The sequence below is a fragment of the Lissotriton vulgaris genome, chromosome 6, assembly GCF_964263255.1.
Source record: "Lissotriton vulgaris chromosome 6, aLisVul1.2, whole genome shotgun sequence".
Classification (NCBI taxonomy): domain Eukaryota; kingdom Metazoa; phylum Chordata; class Amphibia; order Caudata; family Salamandridae; genus Lissotriton; species Lissotriton vulgaris.
This window is the reverse complement of record NC_141694.1, coordinates 1,656,487,397-1,656,510,048: the sequence shown is the minus strand read 5'-3', so window position 1 is coordinate 1,656,510,048 and position 22,652 is coordinate 1,656,487,397.

Here is a 22,652-nt window from a genome sequence, read left to right as displayed (position 1 = left end):
GTTATGTGAGAGGATAAGTAAGTGAGAGGATAGATATATGGGTGGATGAAAGGATGTCAGAGTAAAGGGAAAGATTAGAGGATGGATGGATGGCAAAGATAATGGAAATCTGAGGAAGGGTGAAAATATGGTAGAGTAAATGAAAATCTTAGAGGATAAGTAAAATGGCCAATGGATGGAATGGTGAACGATTGAAAATTGGATGAAATAATGAATAGATGACAGAATGTAAAGGTGAATTGATTGATAGCAGAAGGTGGATGGGAGGGTGAAAGGATGAATGAATAGATGCGTGGATGAAAGAGTCAGAGGAGCACTTTTAGGGTGTTTTGGACTCACTTGCTGCGCTTGCTTGGTGCCATCAGAGCTTTGGTTCGAAGTGGTAGGATATTTAAATTTTCTGGCTACTCCGTTACACACAGGCATGTCTCTTACTCTGCATTCACCCAGCCCCTCCTCTGTCCATGCATTCAGACAGACGTGCCTCTCACCCTGCACTCACACAGTCACACCTCCTGAACTCACATGACTCACCCTCTACTTAAGCGAGCCTCCCACTTTGCACTCATGTGGGCACACCACCCACCCAGTTCTCACACAGGCACACCACTCACCCTGCATACACACACTGACATCACTCACTCTCTGCTCACATAGGCACCCCTCTCGCCCTGCACTCACATGGGTATTTATTTATTTGCAAAGTTTTCTAGACCTGTAGGTATCAGAGCGCTTCACATGAGGATCAGTGAGTTACAGGTTCCATAATTACATAGACAAGTATAGACATAGGAGAAAAGATTGAAGAATATATAGGAGAAAGATAGGAGAAAATATATTGCACAAAGTTTAACATGGATTAGGCCGTTCAAAACATAATTCAAATCATTTTATATATCTAGAAGTAGTCAACTATGCACCCCATCTAATGAGAAGAGACTGTGCTGGAATATTCCATCATAAAAAGTACACTAGTAGGCCCCAGATTCCATCAACGCTCATATGTTCCTCCCTCACATTGCTCAGCAACTATATCCCACAGACAGCCATACCAATGAAAGATACAGGTTGGATCCTTTGTTTTCCACCATAGGTTTCATGCTAGCTGGCTTCTCCCAGGCACTTAGCCATCCACCCAGCGGTCCAATTACCCTTCTATCCACTATCCAACCACCCATCCAAAGAATCCATTTAATCATCCAGCAACCTACCCTGTTCCATCTGTCCACACGTACATTCAGCCACCCACCCAATACCCATCCACCTTCCCATATCATCCTTCCACGCACAAATCCACCCACCTCGCCATAATACATCCTTTCACTCAATATCCATCTCTTCATCCATCCATCCAACCATCTACCCAACCTTCCGACCACCCGTTCCCAACCGCTCGTCCAAATGTGACATCTGAGTTTTTAAAACAAATGTAAAAAATCAGCATAATAGCAAAAAAGACCGGTAAAAACTAGTTTTCCCACAACTTGAACTTCGATCACCACATGGTGACCTCCTAGGCCCCCGTAGGAATGGGTGAAAGTCTCGCTGCGGTTCCAGGGGCAGGATGGAAGCGCAGCTTGCACTGCTTGGAACACGAGTTTGTGGCTTTGCAGAGAGGCCAGGCATTGAATGTGCACTGAGTCTAAGTGAGGCTTTAGAGCAGAAAGGACCCTCTTTGCCTGGGAAGGTGCATGTCGTCACCTAGCGCTCTGAGTCTAGCACAGCTCGTGAACCACATGCAGGCACGTTACAACTAACTCTGTTCACTCACTCCCCCCACCCCGCCACCACCGTCCACTGTCCATTGGTAGCTCCCACAGTATCAGTAACTGTGCCGCACCTTTTCTGGGTGTTGGAAGAGCATCAGGAGCTGAACCCACCGAGCTGTGTTTACCGCTAGTCAATCACAGAGGCACACCCCTCCTTGTGCACTCACATGGGAACACCCTTCCCCGTGCACTCACCAAGGTTTATCTCTCATCGTGCATTTACAAAGGCTCAAATATCCCCCTTCATTCTCCTCGGCCCCCATGCAGTTACAAGAGCTCAGATCTCACCATGCACTCACAAAGGCTCACCTCTCACTATGCACTGTGCACACTCACCTCTCACCCTGCACTCACACTCACATCTCTCCGAGCGCTCACGTGCACACATGCCTCCACAGACGCTCTTTGGCGAAGGGTTGAACTTCCACGAGGAGCCGAGGCTTGGAGCAGCTGGTTTTGGTGGAAGGGAAGTATACTCGGGACATTAAATCCATTGCGCTATATAAAACTTTATAAATAATTTAACAGGATTCATAGCCGTAGCTGAACCAATTGTGCCATCTCCTATGTGCAGGTAAAAAGTTGGCGAACCCAAATGCCAGAGGGGACAGCAGTGAAGAGTGTTCTGCCCTGACCTTTTGGGGGCCACCAGAGGCCTAGGTGATTATTGCCCTTGCGCGGGGGCAGGCAGCGCCGCAGCAGTAAGGACACACCGACACAGTATCACTGTCGGAAGTGACGTGCTCGAGCGCGCGCCTTCCTTTTATTGTACGCCGCAGGCCACGACTGGCCTGCGGATGTATAGGTGCGTGTACGTGAGGAAAACTAGACCGCTAATAGACACTACATCCCTCCCCAACTTGCAATTGTTTTTTTTTTTTTCAAACAGATAACGAGAGAACAGATTCAGTCTTACAACATGTTATATGAGAACGCCTGGGTACTTGCGTGTCCCTTGATGTTGGGCTCAGGGCACCAGCCGGCAGGCGTAGTCTTTCATCATCTGGCTCGGTGGGGGGTTAGGCCTCAGATTGTATTTTCGGGCGTTGCCCCTCCCACCTTCACTAGTCTGGTAAGTGTCTCTGGTTGCAGCCACCGGTGTTTGGGGCGCTGCCGCGGAGTCACGTTCTTCCGCTTGACCTTCTGGGACATTGACGTTTTCTTCGCTGGTTGTCGCCATTCCGTTGGGTCGGATTTCCTCTCCTGCAGCTTCCGGTCGCTGACTGGACTCCTGCGGGAGCGCCTTGAACCACGAGGTGTTCCGTGATACTTCCTCTTCTCCTCTTTTGGCTGTGACCATGGTGCCTTTGGTAGATGTGACGGTCCATGGGCCTGGTTCGTATCGGGTTTGGAACTTCCCACCGGGACGTCTGTTACGAATGATCACTCGGGTCCCCGGGCTGAGGTTCCTCGGCTGTGCCCTCCTGTACGTGCTGGCACGTTGGTTCTCATGTCGCCTCCGTGACTGGGCCTCTTCCGTGTCGGCCGGGAGTGGCGCCCATCCTGGTGCAGTTGGGAGGAGATCTCTCCGTGGTCCTTGGAACATCAGAGTCCATGGGCTCCTTTGTGTGGCGCAGTGGGGTGTGCCCCTGTACTCCCTTAGGAACTCGTGTAGTCTTTGCTCGGGATCAGCTTGTTCCACCAGAGCGATTCGGAATACTTTATTGAGGGTCCGCATAAATCTCTCCACATCTCGGTTTGCTTGTGGCCACTGAGGTGCGATGCGGCGGTGTCGAATTCCCCTGGTCGTAAGGAACGTGGCGAATTCTGCCCCTTGGAACGGCGGTCCATTGTCGCTTCGGATTTCCGACGGGTAACCGAACATGGAGAAGATCTTTTCTAGCGCCGGTCCCACATGAGCAAACTCTGCCTAAGATCCTTTACTAACTTGGATCGAAACGCCGTCGACTTTCCAGCGCAAATACAGGCGCGAGATACGAAGCGGTTGACCATATTGAACACTTTCAAAAATTAACTTTTAATCCACTTGGAACCGCCGTATATTAAATAATTCACTGTATATATTTTTTCACCAGTCACTTTGCGCCACCCACGCTGTCTCACATTGTCACTTGCGTCGCTTATTTGGTTTTCACCACTACACCTAGAGCACCACGTACAAATTGGGTTGTTTTTCAGTTGTTGTGATTTATTTATATATTGCAGTGCTGCCATAACTGTAATTTATATCTTTGTTTCGCCTTTAAATACATAAATACATAAATGATGCTTCTAACACATGCCAGAATTGTATAGAGTCTCCTTGCCTCCTTCCGGATAATGTTTTTACATATCTTTACTAACTGTCTTTAATCAATACCAGTTGGGATACTGTTGTTCTTATATTATTATACCCCAATCCCAACACGGTTGACGGGTACCCTACTCCTGTTTTATTCTACAGAACCATGAGCACCAGGGGAGGTATCCTATTTGGAAGATGCTTTGATTGCAGCAGCAGTGGCAGCTACACTGACTGGTACCTCGTCTGTCCCTCCTTTCCAGGACGGGGCCCAGTACCAGGAGATGAGTAGAGGCAAGGCAACTCTGGAATCTGAGGAACCCTCCTGCTAGCAATTTGGTAAAGCTAATCCACCATTTCCCCCACCCGGAGTGCCCTCACCGGGGGTTGGCAATGCACAAACTGTACAGGATGTGCAATTAGAGGATTTGGGACCCACCTCAGGGACAGCAAATGTAAGTACTTTTTCTAGTATTTTGGGGCCAGCCGTGTGGGACTTGGATGACATTGGGCAGCCATGCCGTGCTGCCAATTAGGAGATAGAGTATGACTTAATCTCTGGAGATAATGCAGAGACGTCAAAATTCTGCTCCAAAGATGTACATGTAAAGATAACTGGGGATAAGGACCATTTGTCTATTTCTGTGATAGTCTTCTGATAACAATGCGTCTCATGCTTCACACCTTGCCCTATCTCTAATTCGGGGGGGCGAACTGCTTCAAGATCCAAGTACACCAAGGCAGTCTAGGAAGAAGCCCACTAATCAGATCTAGACTAAACAATTGTCTAAACCTGTTACACAATAGCAGTCTAGTAAGGCTTGGGATCAAACAGCTAAGAGCAGCCCTCTCAGGAAGTGGGTGACCTCGAAGGGAGAAGTGAAATCACTCATCTCTCGACTATGTGCAACACTCCCAGGGTCAGAGGTGGTAAGACAACATATCGAACAACATGCTCAGTATTTGCAGCATAAATGCTCTACCCCCTTTTCCTCAGACATTTCCTCTGGTACTTTGTTAGATCATTCCCCTCCACTCATCATCAAGGAGGGACATAAAGAAGGGCTTTCGTAGGAGACTACACAAGAATCAACATAAAGTAAAATTTTTCTATCTCTGCAGGCCCAACGGGTAAAGACACAGGCCAATTATACCAGGGCAAGGGCAGACAATCTTTAGATGCAAAAATCTTTGGACAAGGTCTCAGGACAGATCACTAACCTCACAACTGAGTTTTCAGATTTACAAAAGAGGAGGCCATTGGGAACCATGAGGACCAGCCAAAATTTCTCCAAACTAATATCGAGGATATGGAAAATCGTCACAGGAGAAAGAATCTCAGTATTCTTGGGATACCGGAAGGTGAAGAAGGTTCTGATCCGCAGCATTATCTGGCTTTTCCAGATCTGAATGACTGGGACTGGGACTCGCAAATTCAACGTCCTCATCGTTTTCTGCTCAATCGTAATTCCTCTAGCCCGAGTACGGCCCAGCCCCGGCCTATATTGATTTATATATTTGAAATTTTCTCCTGAGACAAGCTATTTCCCTTACAGCTCGACCAACACCCCCAGTCTTAATTGACGCCTTGTCAATCATTACACAGTCAGATCTCTGTAGATCCACAATGAACCGGAGTTGGAAGCTACGTCAACTTATTGACCTGCTGAAGGCCACAGGGACGCAAGTTTTCTTGCAGGAACCAGCCCACCTCAAAATTATTAAGGATTGGAGATCTCAGATGTGTTTCTCAGAGGAGGACGCTATGCAAGGTCTGGCTTGATTAAGGGGGGGGGGGCAAATAGTATGGTTGTTAAGTAGCATATGAGTGCAACAATAGGCATCTTTCTGATTCTCTTTTTTCTTGGGGAGCGCTAAAGGATTATAATGAGGGCCAATAATAACTAAAATAGTGTGCATTCTTTCTTTTCTGTCTTGGTCTCTGTCTCACCAGTCTCTTTTTCTTTTTTTCACTATAAACTTGGTTAGGAGTTGGTGGCTCAGGACGCAGGGTAGATGGATATGAGGGCTCCCTTGAGCTGTTTCCACTGACGGCCTCAGGGTGGGGTGATTCCTTCCACAGAGAATGGGGGCTGGGATGGGGTGTGAGGACAGATATAGCAGATGTTCTTTTGCTGGTAACAATGCCCACACTCAGAGGGTTGTGGTGGAGGTCTAAAACAGGTCACAGTTATGGGTATTTATTCAAGGTATATATTAAGTTTCGCTATGTACATTGGAACCTTATGTCAGAATGTCCAAAGTAAGGGAATTCAGGCTATTAATATTGCACAGATTAATAAGATTCAATGTATGTGCTGGAATGTGTCAGGGATTAATAGTCGGAGCAAATGACAATTGGTTTGGGAGGAGATTGGGCTATATAAGCCACGCCAGGTGGTTTTGACCGAGACCCACTTGGCATATAAAAATAGGGTTTTCTGCACTTCACTGTAGCACTTTATACGTTGTTTGTTTTGGACACGTCTTCTTTTCTATCACCTTTATTTTCCCGAGGAGCGAGTGACCACCGATGATGAGACAGGGGCCTGTCTGGAAATTGCATACCAGTTACCCCGCTTGGTGGTGTTTCCGTGAGGGGTCACTTGCTTCTCGCACATTTTTCCTCTATTTAGAGTAAGGTCCAATGTGTGGTGTGGACTGTTGTGAACAACCAAGATTGGGGTCACTCTGAGAGCTTCGCTCTGTTGGGTTGTCTTGGAGAACAGATATTTTAGACAAGGCAGAGCACAGTGCATTATCTCATTATAATGTGGATAAGAGAGTAGTGGGGAGTGGGATGTATTGGACCCCCCATATGTCACTGATAGATTTACTCGCCATTTGGATTGGGTCTCATTGTATATTATTGACTGTGAGTGGAGGGCGACCCTTTCCGTATTCCCTCTAAGCTCCATTATTGTTTGAATATAAAAATAGGGCCCTGCTTAGGCAGCTAGGTTATAATATAGTTGTTTGTACATCTCAAACCACATAGATCCGAGGGTGGCAGTGCTTTCCTCTATAAAATTTCGAGGTCTAGTGCTAAAAACGGATAATGACCCCAGGGGAAGGTGGGTACTGGTACAATTGACATTATATTCACATAAGTTTGTGCTATGTGTCGTCTACTGGCCAACACTGATGTCTTAGAAGTACTTGATACATTATCACTTGAATTATTAGACTGGGCAGGGGAACTGATTTTAATGGGCTATTTTAACTGTGTAATGAACTACAGTATAGATTCAACCAATCGCAACCCAGAACTAGAGCAGCTCTCAACGATCTGGTTAAGCTATATGGGATCTGCGACGCCTGGGGAACTCTCTATCCAACATAGGCTGGCTACACATATTATTTCTCTTCGCACAAGCACTATTCAAGGATAGATATGTTTTTTTTACTAAGCGCCTACTCTTGGATAATATGCAAATTAATGAGTGTCCCAGGGTTTACTCAAATCACAATCCGATTTATTTCTCTTTTTTACATTATACGAATTGGGATAGGTCTAAATATCTCTATGTTTACTTTTCCCTGCCACTTACTAAATAATTGGGAGTATAAAAAATATGTTTTAGGATTACTCAGGGAATATTTCTCTATTGATAAAGGATCAGCCTCACTAGCACTCGTATGGGACACAATGAAAGCATATGTCCGGGGTATAAAACTGCAATATGTGGTTAAGCAAAATAGAGCTAACTCCGAAGAGTCCCATTCTCTATGTCAAGCTGCTCGCGAACTTGAAATATTACATGCTCTTAAAATTACCCAAGGATCGTCTGATGAACGAGAGGTGTTTTTCCAACTTTTAGAAATACGATCAGGTTTAAGACGCAGATTGAAGGAACAGGTAGCCAGCAGATATGTTAAATACAGGAAGTTGCAATATGAATATGGTGAAAGGGTTGGTCAAGTTTTAGCTCATCAAATCACAGAACAACAATCCAAGGGTATAATTCAGGCAATTTGGGGAACAGGTACTAAGCTCTTTACAAATACCACACTTATTTTGGACCAATTTTCCAGGTTTTGCAGGGAGCTATAAAGTCAGCCGCGAGAATTTGATCAGGGTGAGTGGTCAGTATACATTCAGCAGTGTCATTTAGCCCTTTATAGTGAGCACCAGGCCCACGATTTACAAGCCAAAATCCCTATGACAGAAATTAAGGCAGCACTAATGGCCCAACCTTCTGCAAGGTGGCTGGTGAAGGCTCCATACCTATTGAGTTTTATATGACATTTAAAGAGCTATTGACTGTAGAATTGTGTATGGTCATTCAGTTTATTCAGCCCGGGGGGAGCTATACCAGAAACCTAAAACACAACTAACATTGGGGTCTTTTTGAAAAAGGACAAACCACTGAAGTTTTGGGATCATATAGATCTATCTCGTTGATTAATACAGATGCAAAATGGTGCACCCAAATCTTGGCCAGCAGTCTTGCTCCAGTAATTTCGGACTTAGTATCCCAACAGAAACAAGGATTTGTCCCAGGCAGAGACACCACAGGGCACACTAACACGGCAAACGCGGCATTTGATTTTGCTGGGAATTGCGACATCAACATGGACATGATCCTACTTGATGCAAAGAAGGCGGTGAACCGCGTTGCATGGGACTGTTTGTGGGTTACTCTGCACTCCTTTGGTATAAGGGGAGATTTTATCAAAGTGATTAAGACAATGTATAAGACCCCATGTGCTTGGGTCGCCCATGCTGGGAGCTACTCAAAGTCTTTTTGAATTTACTGAGGGACACGACAGGGATGCCCACTCTCCCCCTAATTATTTGCCCTTTATAAAGAGCCTTATTTACAGTCTCTCCTCAGGAATACAGTAATTTAACCTCTGGTTCTTGGCGGTTAACAATTGAAGCAGGCTACGTACGCTGATGACGTGGCGATTTTCTTCTCTTCATCCAGAAACAGCAATTAGTCAGATAACCCTGGAGGCACATACTTTTGGGAAATGTTCTGGCTATCATCTGAATCTATCTAAAACTCAGGCTCTTTTAAATGTAAAACCAGACCCATCTACTCCAGCGGTTACTACCTCAGCTGTTTATTTAGGCATCAGGCTATGTCCCGAGGTTTTCAAAATTTTTAAACTGAACTATGAACCGCTGCTTTCCTCAATAATCCTTAATTTAAAATCATGGAATAAGTTACCACTCACTATTGTTGGACGAGTAAATATTATTAAAATGAATATTCTTCCTAAATTTCTATATTTGTTCAGGGCAATTCCATTGAGAGTCACAGATTTTTTTTTAGACACCTGGAAGGTGCTATTTGAAGCTTTATCTAGGGCTACATGCGCACAAGACGAACCATCCGATTCCTGAAACTCCCCTACAAGAAAGGAGGGCTTTCATTCCCAGATTTTAAGCTTTATTTTTGGGCTGCTTTCACGGGTCGCCTAAGACGAATCAGACTCAACATCATTTTGCTACTGGCTCGCTCTTGGAATAGAGGTCAGGCTTTCTTTTATCGGCGAGGGTACCCCAACTATAACAAAAGGGTATTCCTTAAGGTAATAAAAGATATTATCTGCATTTGGAAGATGATTTGTAAAAAATACGCTATTGATTTTTTTGAATAAAGATACTCCAATATGGAACAATCCTGATTTTCCCCCTATTTTCCAATATCCAACTTGTAGGGTTTGGGTGCATTGTGGTATCGTAACAATGGGCCATCCATTCGACCTCAATAGCCTTCGGTCTTTCTCTGATTTGCAAAATGCCTTCGAGCTTCTTCGCAACTCCTTTTTTAAATACCTGCAAATTAGGGATTATATGCGGGTGAGCTGCGAATATATGCATGACAGTAAAAGCTCAGAGCTTTCTTCATTCTATTTTAAACCCAGTGTTAGACCTATGATTAGTATGTCTTATCAGGCGCTTTCACAGCATTGTGTACAATATGTTTTTTATATTATACCCTAGTTGTAATTTTAAAATGGGGAGCAGCTGCTTCACCAGATAGAACTAAACATCCTAAATGCAATCTTTTTGCTGCAGATGTCTTGCATATGTTCGCACTCTGTGATGTTTCATGCATTATATGTGAAAATTAAGAAATATGCACAGAAAAATATGAAGATTTGTGTACTTTGATAAATAAAAAAAATGAACTAAACAAAATGTGTTTTAAAAATATTCTTGGTCTGTGGGAGTCTTTAATTAATGGACCTATTGCCAATGTTAGATTCATATATGTGAGGGAAGTTTTTGTGTGTTTCGGTCTAGTTATTTCCCTAATGGCTTCCCCACTCATTCACTTTTTTCAGGGTCCCTCTTTTGTTTATTATTGATATGTTTGCACTCTGCCCTTGTCTACAAAAATTCTGGGAAGAGGGGATGAAGTTTTTGTCCTTAAGTTTGGGTGAGACAGTACAACTATCTACTAAAGAGAGAATGAAGGGTGTTAAAAATGATCACAAGGGAGGCATTCAGAGTCTTACACGGAAATATTTATATGAATGCATAAAAGAAGTGATATTTCTTCTGACTGAAACCACTGAGAGCACTGGAGGTCCACCATTCTGAAATGAAAGCTACTAGCGCCCTAGAGAGTTGTAAAAAAAAGTATATCCATCAAAGTTTGGATTAAATTCAGGTGGAGCAACACAAATCCTTGTATAACGACCCTTGTGTTGTTAATGCAACAGGTAAAGACAGCATAGTAAAAGAATATAGAAAGGTTTGAGTCTTCCTTAATAGAATACCTGCAAAGATGCAGACCTGGTAAGCTCCAGTTGAATAATTGAAGCCATAGTAAAGCCTATGAAAATACAATATAATGGTGGTGACATGGCTCCACAGCCCTATCTGCCGACATGTACATTGCAAACATATCTTGCTCTACTGCAGTACCGTTTTACTGTCTACTTTGAAAAAAGGAAGGACATTATTTTACTGAACCCAGTTAAGAATATGTCCCAAAAGGAATTTAGCAGAAAGTCTACCTCCTGGGTCAAGCAAGTTACACCAACAGCTTCATTTTAAGCACTTGACTAGTCAGGGCAATAAGTGAACAGCTGACGCTTACTCCCAGGGGTGGAGAAGCCTAGCGACTCAGATTTAGTGTGACACAGCAAATATCTCTCAATAACTTCCTTGTCTTATCAAAAAGGGAAAGGACATTTCTAAACAGATAACTAAATGGTGCACTTTAGAAAATGTATGTATTGGAACAGAAGGTCCTGGCACTTTCTGGACCACAATTACAACACCAAATCTCTTTATAATTCCCTCATCGTAGACACTACATTTTTCTTCAAAAGTTGGCTGCATGGCCACGGTTACCCTGTGCGGAGGCTTCTCATTTATTCAATAACATTTGAAAGCTTTCAGGTCTCTTTAGTTAAGGGATACACGCAAGAATAGTGCTTCGTAGGTTTCAAGTTTAAAAACTGTCCTTATACCTAAAGGATACTCTAAAAAATAAATGAAAGCTGTCACCACTTCCTCCTCCCCAATATTAGTTTGTATCTTGTAGCTAAATAAAATATATACCTATTCCCAAAAACCAACCGTCAAAACACAGGTTCCACTACAAGAACAAGTCTTTGGAGCTTGTAAAGTCAAATGTGCTTTGTATCCCATGTCTGGCCACTTGGTTTCACATTCCAGTTAAAAGAACCCAGGGACCAATTAAGCAGCTGGCGAAAGGGAAGGTCACTGGTACTTTTGGATTTCCAATAGTTTTACGCTGCTTTTGATGCCATACTGACGCATAGGCTCACCAGCATATTTAATGTAGCTAGAGAGGAGCGATGTCTACACCCTTCATTGCAGGAGACTGTTATAGTTGCTATACCCAAGAAAGATAAGGACCCAACACGTCCTTCATCATATCGTCCGCTGTCAATGTTAAACATCGACTATAAAAGGTATTGATAAATAGACCCCTCCCTAAAGTTGACGACCCAATTCACCTTGGGGAAGTGTGGCTCAATGGTTAGGCATTGCAACCGGCATTGACCGAGCAGCCCCGGGAGAGACGAGTCTTCACCTAGACTTACGTCTGAACGCTACATTGTTGGCGCTCCACGTATACGGCCAGTGCTGCCTATACTTCAAAACCTGTACCCCGCTCTCACGTAGAGTGGAGGAAGTGCTGCCATCTGACGCATTTGGAAACGGACAACGAATTGTACTTGTAATCCTTACACTAACAATTCGTCTGGACCCCTATAAAGACCTCCACGACATGTAACCACGTGTCTAGCGCGACCGCTTCGGCCAAAACCTTGAAGTGAAGGACACCTCCCATGTGAGGTTTCTTACCATAAATTACTGAGGCTTTATCCCATTCAGGCATGCTTTGTTTATTATAAAAGTCCTGATGATGATCCCATGTATCTAGTTGAGCAATAGGGATCGAAACGTCGACACCTATGAGTGGGTTTACACTTACAATACTGTTAAATGAGATTGTGTATACTCCACTCCAGGCGACACTGTTATTGATCTTTGACTTACCTACAGTGCCCTGTCCTTGCTCCCTTCCTTTGCCTGAAAGACACCCCTTTCACCCTAAGCCTATCTTTCCTTTCCCTCTTTTTGGTACGGCACAGGCTTGTGTCATGTTATCTCGTTTGTATTGAAATATTGGACATTGTTTCTTAAAAATAAACTCCTTTCCCGGCTGGGTTTGGAAACCTTAAATCGTATAGCTTTCCATTGTGTTCCTATACTGTATTGTCTTGATCCTCAAATAAGCTAAGGACCTTTGTTCACTATAACTCAATGGTTAGAGCGGCAGACCCTGATGCAAAGGTCTAGCCCGGGACCAGGGTTCAATTCCCCACCTCGGCGGGTCTTGGACTCACAGCGGTATTCGTACAAGCGCCTTGAGACCCTTGCGGGTGAGTAGTGCGCTATACAAGTATCAATTTACATTTACCTAGCTTTATCCGCAGCGTAGCACCATGACAAACATTAGGCAACTCATACAGGCACTGAATTATGATTTCAAAGATGCCCCTAGAGCTTTGGTCCTATCACTGAACATAGAAATGGCCATTGACTCCCTCCCTCCAATGTGAGCAGTTACAAAGGTCTCTAGCTTAATAATGAGACACATTTCATGTATTTAAATATGGACAAAATAGTATCTTTGGGGCGAGGAGGCATATATATGAGGGGTGATGGACTCTCTTAAAGTTTTTGGTACATTGTAAGGGCTGAGAGTCACCAGGGCTAAGTTTAGAGGCTACATGGGAGGCAGACTGCAGTGGGCACCAAGTACCATTAGATACCTGGGGGGCTGCGTTTTCTGCACTGAGGAACTTCTGTTAGATGGCAACATCAGAACTGCAGTAACATCCATGAGACAGTTCCTAGTGTTCTGGGACAGGTTGGCCCTCTCACTAATGGCAAGGACTGTGCTAGCCAAAATAGTTTTACTATCACAATTACGCAATTAGTTTCACTTCCCTAGCTATATGTATAGCAGAGGGTGTGTTAAGGGACATAGACAGATTACTCATTATGCTGTATTAGGGGTAAAAAATGTACAATGTCTTGACCAAACTCAGACTCCTGGTAGTTGAAGGTGGGTTCCCTGCTCCGGACTTTGGGCTTTTTTATTTGGCGACAGAGCTGCAGTCAGTGGCCAGGTTGAGTACTACCTATCACACACAGGGAAGAGCCATGGGTCACTCCTAGAAACCACCATGAGGGCTTCTGCTTTAGTCATTAGTAAAAACCCAGACCAACAGCAAGGATGTATCAGCTAGAACTCTGAGATATACCTGGAAGCGAGCACTGCTTAGAATGCATACTCAAAACCCATTACTTTCATTAGGGGCATCGCCACACAGTGGTGACGGGCAGCTCTTCGGTTATGGGAAGAACAATGAATCATAGATGTAGGGGACCTATATGAGAGAGGCACTGTGATTGGTTTGCAAGACCTTTGCAAGAATTATGCAGTTCCAAGCAGTCACTTTCTGATGTATGGGGGCTTGCTTCAGGCAATTCGCACTTAGGGGAACGATGGGACTCAGAGCCAATGGCAAACATGCCCTGCAAACTATATGCACCATTGATGGCAGACGCACAGCGGTGACATTGCTCTACAAGGCATTACTGATGCAATCTAAAATAAAGTTGCTCACATTATGGGATAGATGGGAGATGGGGTCCCTGCTGAGTGAAGGAGATTGCATTAAGGTACAGCACGGCACCCCCAGGGTTTCTCGCAATGCTTGGTTCAAACTCATTCAATACTGTTATATACATAGGGTATATGACACCTAAAAAATTAATTTGCATGTTCCCTGCGGCAGCTGTCAGATGTCCCAGATGTAAAAAATAGAGGTTAATGGGTCAGCACCGGTCCTTCGCTGGGGCAGTGTCCTCCCCTGCACTACTATTTTGCCAAATGGGGCTCCTCCTTATATTGATCCTGTTTTCATGAAGTTCATCCACAGAGTTTTCTACATCAATAAATTTGTATACAGCTTTGAAATGACTCCTTCAGGTAATCTCTTTGTTATTTTTTGTTTATTCAAAAAATGAATTCATAGCATCGATTTCTAATGCACTTCGCACCTTAGTTGGCCTTTCATCAGGGGATCTATTTCCCTGAAAAAACAATAACTATAATAATAAACAAATAAAATAAACAAGGAGAGCAATAGAAAGTCTTTTTGCTATGCATACATTTCTAATAGCTCTAATCAATTGTACATTCCAATCAATCAATATTCATCGCTGCTGTGAATACCCTTCCAAAACATCTAGGCATTCATATATCCTATTGGTTGTCATGTCAACATGAAAATATGGCATACCAATGTTCAGCAAACCTTTGGTTATTCTTGAATGAGGTTGTTTTCAAGGAAATCCTTAATCCCCTGGGTATTATTTGCACCTCATGATACATAATGAGAGTTGACGCATGCAATTGCCAATTGATTTCTCTTTTACTAAGGTATAGCAGTTGTTTGGTGTTGCTTTCTATCGTTCCTGAAAAAAAAACTTTATTGAATACCAGCACATTCCTTTCTTATAATGGTTATCTGATTGTATGTAATGGTTAATGTGCCGGCGGGGCATCCCTTCCTGATCATAGGTGTGTTTCACATTAGTGAGTCAGCATTGTTCCCCGCCTTACTATTTTTCATAATGGAGATCCTCCTTATATTGATCCTGTTTTATGGCGGTTCTCCTCTGTGTTTCTGTAATATTGTATTAAGTTTACGTCACATCAATAAATGTGTATACAGCTTTGAAATTATTCCTCCAGAAGATCTCTTAGTTATCTAAGAAACAAAGGGGCATATTTACAACAAAATGGTGCAGCACTGCAAGCAATTTAGCTGCACCATGCTGCGTCATTTCAAAGCGCAGGGATGGACTACATTTACAAGAATGCGGTGCACCCCGTGTTTTCCCTTGCCCCAGCACTAAAAAAGCTGCCTAGTATGGGCACTTTTGCAGCATCCCTTGTTTTGTGAAGGGTGCCACCTGGATGCTCCCTCAAATCCAGTAGAAGGAAGAAAATCCTGGCAGTAAGGTATTTGAAGTGTTGCCCACCTTACTTTACTGTTGGGGCTGACCAAACAGGAGACTTGGTCAGCTGCCACCCAATTCTGAAGTGCTGAATGCAGCTGGCCATAAAGGAATCAGCAGAATAAAACCAAACTAAGATTGTCTTATTGGCTTACGTTATTGTGTAGGTGTAGTAGAAAGATGTATTCTGCCGTCTGCAATGTTACCGAAAAGAATGTGCATGTAGAACAGGCTTCTCCAATGAGTAACTCATGAGCTCCTGGTAGCTCATCAGCTACCAATAAGTAGCTCTCCAGTGTGCAGTCCAGGCAGTAGTGAATAAAAATCACGAAATGTACATTTACACAACAGATTAGCATGGTTTTGGTCTGTGAGTAGGGGAATTATTACTTCTTAAATTCACTGATGGCAAGGCCATCCACTTGCTTTATCACAGTCAGAATAATTTCAAAAACAGTGTCCCAATGTTAGCTCGAATCCAAGTAAATCATATCATAATCATAGAACCGGAACAACTTATAGTCCACATAGGCTGTTGCTAACAAATGTTAATACTTCAAAGACTCCATTGTAAAGTGCATGTTTTGAAATTGCATATTTTGTAAGTGCTGAGAGATAAAGTGTATGATTTAAAGACTTTTATCTTTAGCGTCCATTAAGTTGCAGATAGGGATTGTGATCTGTCTATGATTTGCAAATTTTGACAATAGTTCACTGGACCAAAATAAAAACACGAAATAAATGAGTGCCACTAGACCAGCTAGCCCTGAACATAGATGGCATTCCAGATTAGTGTAGTTTTAACTGGTATTTTTAGATTCTCTCCCGACATTCGCCATAGATGTTCTCAGCCACATCCATGAAGTCTTTCATCTTGTGACATTAAATGAAAATATATTGTTGCACACCTATTTTAATTAGCAGCAGGGGCGACTGGTGGCATTTGAAAGTGGTGGAGCGTAAATTGATTAGCATACTGCACCGTAGCGAGCGAGCGCAGCGAGCGAGCCTGAACCCCATAATGGGGGTTTGGGGGGGTTACCCCCCTTCCCGCCCGAGAACATTTTGAAAAAAGAGAAGAAAATCGTGCATTTTCAAGCAAATTTGAGAAAGCAGGAATGTTAATAAAGCAATTGTGAAAGTGCAGTTATTACATTAATAGATGGCGTAACATAGGTAGCTGCTTATTCAGTATAACCACAGAGCTTCATACATTCCGTCCTATTACGCTCAGGTGCTGAATTCAGACTATAAGACTTTCATGAAAATCTCAGCTTTAAGAGTAGAAGAAGTTGCACAGCAGTTGGTAAACAGCTTTCACAAAGCATTGGGAACCACGCCTTACCTTTACCAGGTTTCCATTACAACGCATCTGACTTCATCACGCATGTCTTTCCACCCAGATGATAGTGTTTAGGTGAAACAAAATGTACTTTTAATGAAGCTCAGCAACCCTCCCTGTTGTATGGCAGAGCCCCCTCCACATCCCAGTGTGCCCCAGAGGGAGCTCAGAACACCATACTGTTGTACAGTAGAGCCCCTGTCACATCCATCAGCGGGCCCAATTCTGGGCTCAGTACACCTCACTATTGCATCGTAGAGTCCTAGACACCTAGCCATTAGTGCACCCCAATGTGAGCTCAGCACAGTTCACTATTGTATGGTCCAATCCCCCCCATATCTAATAATGCACTCCAATGTGAACTCAGAACACCTAAGTATTGTATGATCGAGCCCTCTCCACATCCGGCATTGCATCCCATTGTGAGCCCAGAACATCTCATTGTTGTAAAGAAGTGCCCCCTCCCACACACCCTCCCATCACATATGCAGACAAGTCACAAATGTGGCATGCCATGGTATGTACCAAGAATCGCCCCAAAGACGCCAGCTACATCAACGCAGAGGGCGGAGGTGCTGCCGTAGTATATTAGTAACTAGTCTCTCCGGTCATGATCTGACTGCACTGCTGTACTAGTGTGTAGCCTGTGCACGAGGCGAGTCCAGACTCCCAAGCTACACTGCAGATAGAACCGACGTCACAGCCAGGCCGCGCGCGTCCCGAAATGGCCAATCACTGCATGGCTTCACATGAAGTCACACAGTGATTGGCCATTATGCAGGGGGGCTGAGGCAGTGTGCACCACCCACGCGCGGCATCCAATAATGGATTGCTGCACAGTGGACCAGCCGAGGATTGGCTAGGTGGGCACACTAACTGCTCGCCCAGTCGCCCTCTAACGCTGGGGGCTGTGGCCCGGTTAAACCAGCACCCCCCTGGTCTCTCTCTCTATGGGAACTTTATTTATGCGCATGCTGCACTCAAGCTGCAGCAGTCCAGCCCCCATGCGCGCAGTGAGTCCGGATAAGTAACTCGGGTGCTGCCCGGATTCCCGGCGACAGCGGGCCGCTTTTTGATATAATCATGCTTAGTATTTTTAAAATTGCATTGCAATATTCAGTGTCCTTGCAGCCGCGACGGTGGGTCCATGAGGCTAGTGGGGCTATGCCCCTACGCCCCAATGGATGCACTGCGGCTGTTCAGCAGTAGCAAACGCGTTGGCCTCTGAGAACCAAGAGTAATCATTTCTGGAGGGTAATATAATCTAAAGGTGGTGTCCAATAATTAGCCCCATTCAAAAAGTATGAATCTTAAAACACAGCTATTGGATCTAGTGCACTTTGGAGCCAATTTTGTTCAAAGCGAAGTGGAATTAATTATCTCCATTTCTCTTTTGACAGTTTAACATTTGAAGTGTAATGTTATTTATGAACCTATTTTAAAAGGTCAACTTAAGTCCTTGGTAGGAAGTTGGTGGTCTGTGGATATTCTAGAAGGGCTTGCTTAGCAACCATTACAAATTGTCGGAAATGTGTCAGAGGTAGATTTGTGGAGTTAAAAGGAAAAGCAAAGCATGTCAGGGGTGTTTACATTTTTTATAATAATGGACAATCTGGCCTGTTAACCTATGCTGCCAATAAATCATTCTTCTTAAAGCTGCTGCTGGAAAAGCCTGGTTTAAGAAAAACAGAAAACAGAAACATTTTTCTGTTGAGAGGATTGTTTGGCAGAACAGTTATGCTGAAGTTAATCTATTTGCAAACATGGCCAACGCAAATCTATGTAGAAATAAAAGGCAACATTTTCCGAACAATCTTTGGAACTGATTGTCAATCTTTGGAACTGCTTGTTGACTCTGTCCTGGAAAACTAGGATGTTTTATTTGGTCCACAGTCCCAAGTATATATCTGCACACTAAAAATGTTATCTGAGACAGTATTCCACAAATGATAAATGCCATTTCCACTACCAAAGGCCTTTTAACTGATACTAAAAAAAGGTGGAGATGATCTGTGCAAGAAAGGGCAGGTGACAGGTGTCCTTAGAGCTTACCCTTAGTTATGTTGAATTAAAAGAGATGGAGATTCTGGATCCTGCTCGATGGAATTGACACCACAATGAAATGTAGAGAAAATTAATAGCCAGGTAAGCTTTTCCCTTCTCCTTTTGTTAAAATAACTTTTGGCCCTAATGAAATGTCCATTACGCGAGCGTAACCTGGCATAATTTTGGTAATTTTTTTACATTACGTTTGTTAAGCAACATTTCTGAAATGAATTTAATATCCCATGTCACATAATTAAGCATCATATGCAGCAAATATGTGGCTGAGAACAATGTGACCAGAACTCTAGTGGCTGCTGTTTACAGTCCTTCTGTTTTTTTGCACTATGTATTTAGCAAGCCATGTTACCTCTCATCAAAAATGTATGCAAGCACATCATTTGTGTTATAATCAGGGCCACTGGAATTATGCGATTGTGCGGCCGCAGAGATTTTTGCATAGTTGTAGATCTGCTCCATTTGCCACATAATAAATCATCTGCTGCATAATCTGCAAATTTTAACAAAAAAAATGGTTTCTAGCTCAAACATTTCAAACGTTACACCAAATGTGACAACACATATTGCCACGCAATGGAAGGCTCTTTTCAAAGCTTGACTAGTCACCTTTCTATTGCCTATTGCTATATTTGGGTGTTACACTGGTATTAAAGAGGTGCAACTAATGCCCGAAGAGTGTTATCAAGTTTAAAAATGTCTAAATAATGAAGCAATACTATTACAAAAGTTGTGCATTATGAGCGCATAATTGGCCTATTCTTGCTGCATAATTTACTCAACCCTGCTGCATAATTTGGCCCCCTCCTGCTACCTAATTCCAGTGGCTCTGGCTATATTAACACGCCAAATGTCAGCAGACTGAACAGGCACTTGTCTCTGCACAAGATGTAAAACGTTGGTCCACAAAGCTGTTCTTATTGCTGCCATTTTGACAAACGTGTATTCTATGATAGTGAAGTAAAATGAAGTTGCTAACTCCAGCTTCTCCCTGGAGGAAAATACCTCCAAAAATAACACTAGAAAGCTATAGGTAGGTGGGATCAGAATTATCAGCATAACAACTCCTTTGGGGTAAAAACCAACAGCAATGGTAACCATGGAAGTATCTCCAGATTTTTGAAGATAAACTTGTCGGTGGAGGAAATGTAATTACCTCCAATATATTTGGAGTAATGGGCAGGTTAAATACACTTTTCTAAGGAACAAAATAGCATGCAAATACTGATTCTGGAGGAAATACTTCAGCCACCAAAACTGGATTTACTTGACATTAACACACACATCAAAATCAGCACCAAAGGTCTGGCCCAGGGGTCTCTAACTGGTTGATCGCGAGCTACCAGTAGATCGCCGAGACCCTGTGAGTAGCTTGTGCAGCTTGTATTTCAATTTAGTAGCTCTTTGGTTTTTGGGCTATTCAGGATTTTTTTGCCTCCATTCGACGCCCTCACCCAAAGCAGCTGCTCAGATTGGTTTTGAGCTTAGCTGGGGCAGGCCAGAGAGGATGAGGTTCCTCTCCTCTTCTCGACTTCCTGCACATCTCGTGTCTGCGCCCCCTGCTTTTCCCCACTCTGCCACCATGCTTTTCTTTGTGGGCGGCGAGTGCCAGTGTGGAGCAGCAGGCGTGGCAGGGTGGGGCCAGTGCAGAGCAGCAGGCGTTGCAAGGTGGTACATTGGCACAAGGCACAAGCAGTATAGAACTGTCGCCAGAACCCGCACCATCTGCTATTTTCTGCTTACAGTACTGCCTGCTACCTCTATATTTGATTGTTGCAGGAGGTAAGAGAACCAGCGCACTAGTGAAGAGACTACTTAAATAACCAATTGCGTAACTTTCCTGTGGCTCATAGTTCCCCTAACTTAGGTAAAAATCTATCCAGGCGCACACCTCAACCCTTCTTTAATCCCTGGGCCGGAAATAGAATATTACTCGAGCCCTCATCTCCTCTCTAGTCTAGCTGCCCCTCCGTGTACTTTCAAACCAGGGAAACGGCCAACAGTGTCTTTGCCCGACCTTAATTAAAACAGTGCAATATCCATTGCACCTATATTGCTTGAAAACAGTTAGCATGGGTGGAGCACATCGCCTCCGTAGTGCTATGGGTGCCTCAAGAAGATTATATATAGGTCCAAACTCCAAAGGCAGAGACTCGTCCCGTTTTCTGCTTCCTCCATAACTTAAGGCTTTTTTTTGCTCCGTTGCCCACCTCACCCAAAGCAGCTGTTTAGATTGTTTTGAACTTAGCTGGGGCGGGCGGGGTGAAAAGGATAACGTTCCTCTCCTAAGTGCACATCTCATGTCTGCGCCGCCTGCCTTTCCCACCCAGGCACCGCACTTTTCATTGTGCGCGACGAGTGCCAGTGCAGAGCAGGTTTGCAGGTGGCAGTGGCGTCACTAGGGGGTGCGGGGTGCGGACCGCACCGGGTGACACCATTAACATGGGGTGACACCGTCAGTCCCCGCCCAAACTTTCGAAGCTCCTTACCTATTTCCTATAAGCCTCCCCTCTTGCCGCTTTTACCTGGCATGTGGCCTTCCCTCTTCTCCTCAATTTATTGCGCTATGTCACATCCTGACTCTTCCTCTGCTCAAGCCCCCTGGGTACTTATATAACAGTCTGGCACTAACCCCCTCCATCAGGTTTCAGAGCACCATGTCTAACTGTAGCACCGCCCGTCTTTACAGGTTCAATGTCCAACATCGTTATCTTCCCGTCTTCTAGGAGCTATGCCACTGCCTCTTTGTGATCTCTTCCAAACCTCCAGTTGCAGATAGTCTTTGTCAGGGTGCCCCCACCCCCGTCAGTTGTCAGTGGATAACATGGGTGCCCACATTGAGGCCTTGCAGGATATGCGAATCTTCCCAGATGGCGCAAGTTAGAGATATAGAACTTATTAAGTGCCACCGAACAGACAAATAAACTGTGCATTAAAACAGAAAGGCGTGAGCTGACAGGAGAAGTGTGGCGTTCCTTATTGGAAATGTACACTTTTTAGAGTGCCTGCGCCTTCCTTTGTTTGTGATGTATGTTTTTTTTTTGTTTAGCTAAAACACGTACATTTCAAGATATTCCTGTGAAATGGTGTCTGGTCTGAGACTGCACGCATGCAGAAATGCAAACTGGAGCGTGTTTAGTGCTCACGCACAAACCAATGTTTTAGCACCTGTCTGATGAATGTACTGCGTGCACCAAGAACCAAGCAGGAACGAAACATTAGACCATGTTTTCGGTGGCTCTGCGTGAAAAGGAAGTTGAGACTAGTTCGTCTCCTCTACTAGGAGCTATGACTGCCTAGTTGTCACCTCATGCTCTCGACGTCTGTTTGTACAGATACATGCATTCTTTCAAGTGCAGCCAGTTGAGGACTGAGACATCATCCTCCGCTCCCGAGATGCGGGTCTTGGCCTCTGTGATGCGGGACACCGCATTCTGTAGATTTTGACGTAGCAGCATAACATCCGCACCCACCGCACCAATTTTGGCATCCAGCATGTCCCTGGATTGGGTGATTGCCGCCATCAGAGCCGCGTGGTCAGGCACAGCCTCCTGGGGTCCCCCGGCCGCACCGCCCGCCGCTCCCGGGCCAGTGAACTTATCTATGGGACCGTGTTTCATGGAACCACTGCCGCCCTTGTCTCTTGTCATGATGGCCTGTCATGGACCCCCGGCAAGCCCAAGTATGGCTAGGCTAGGCACA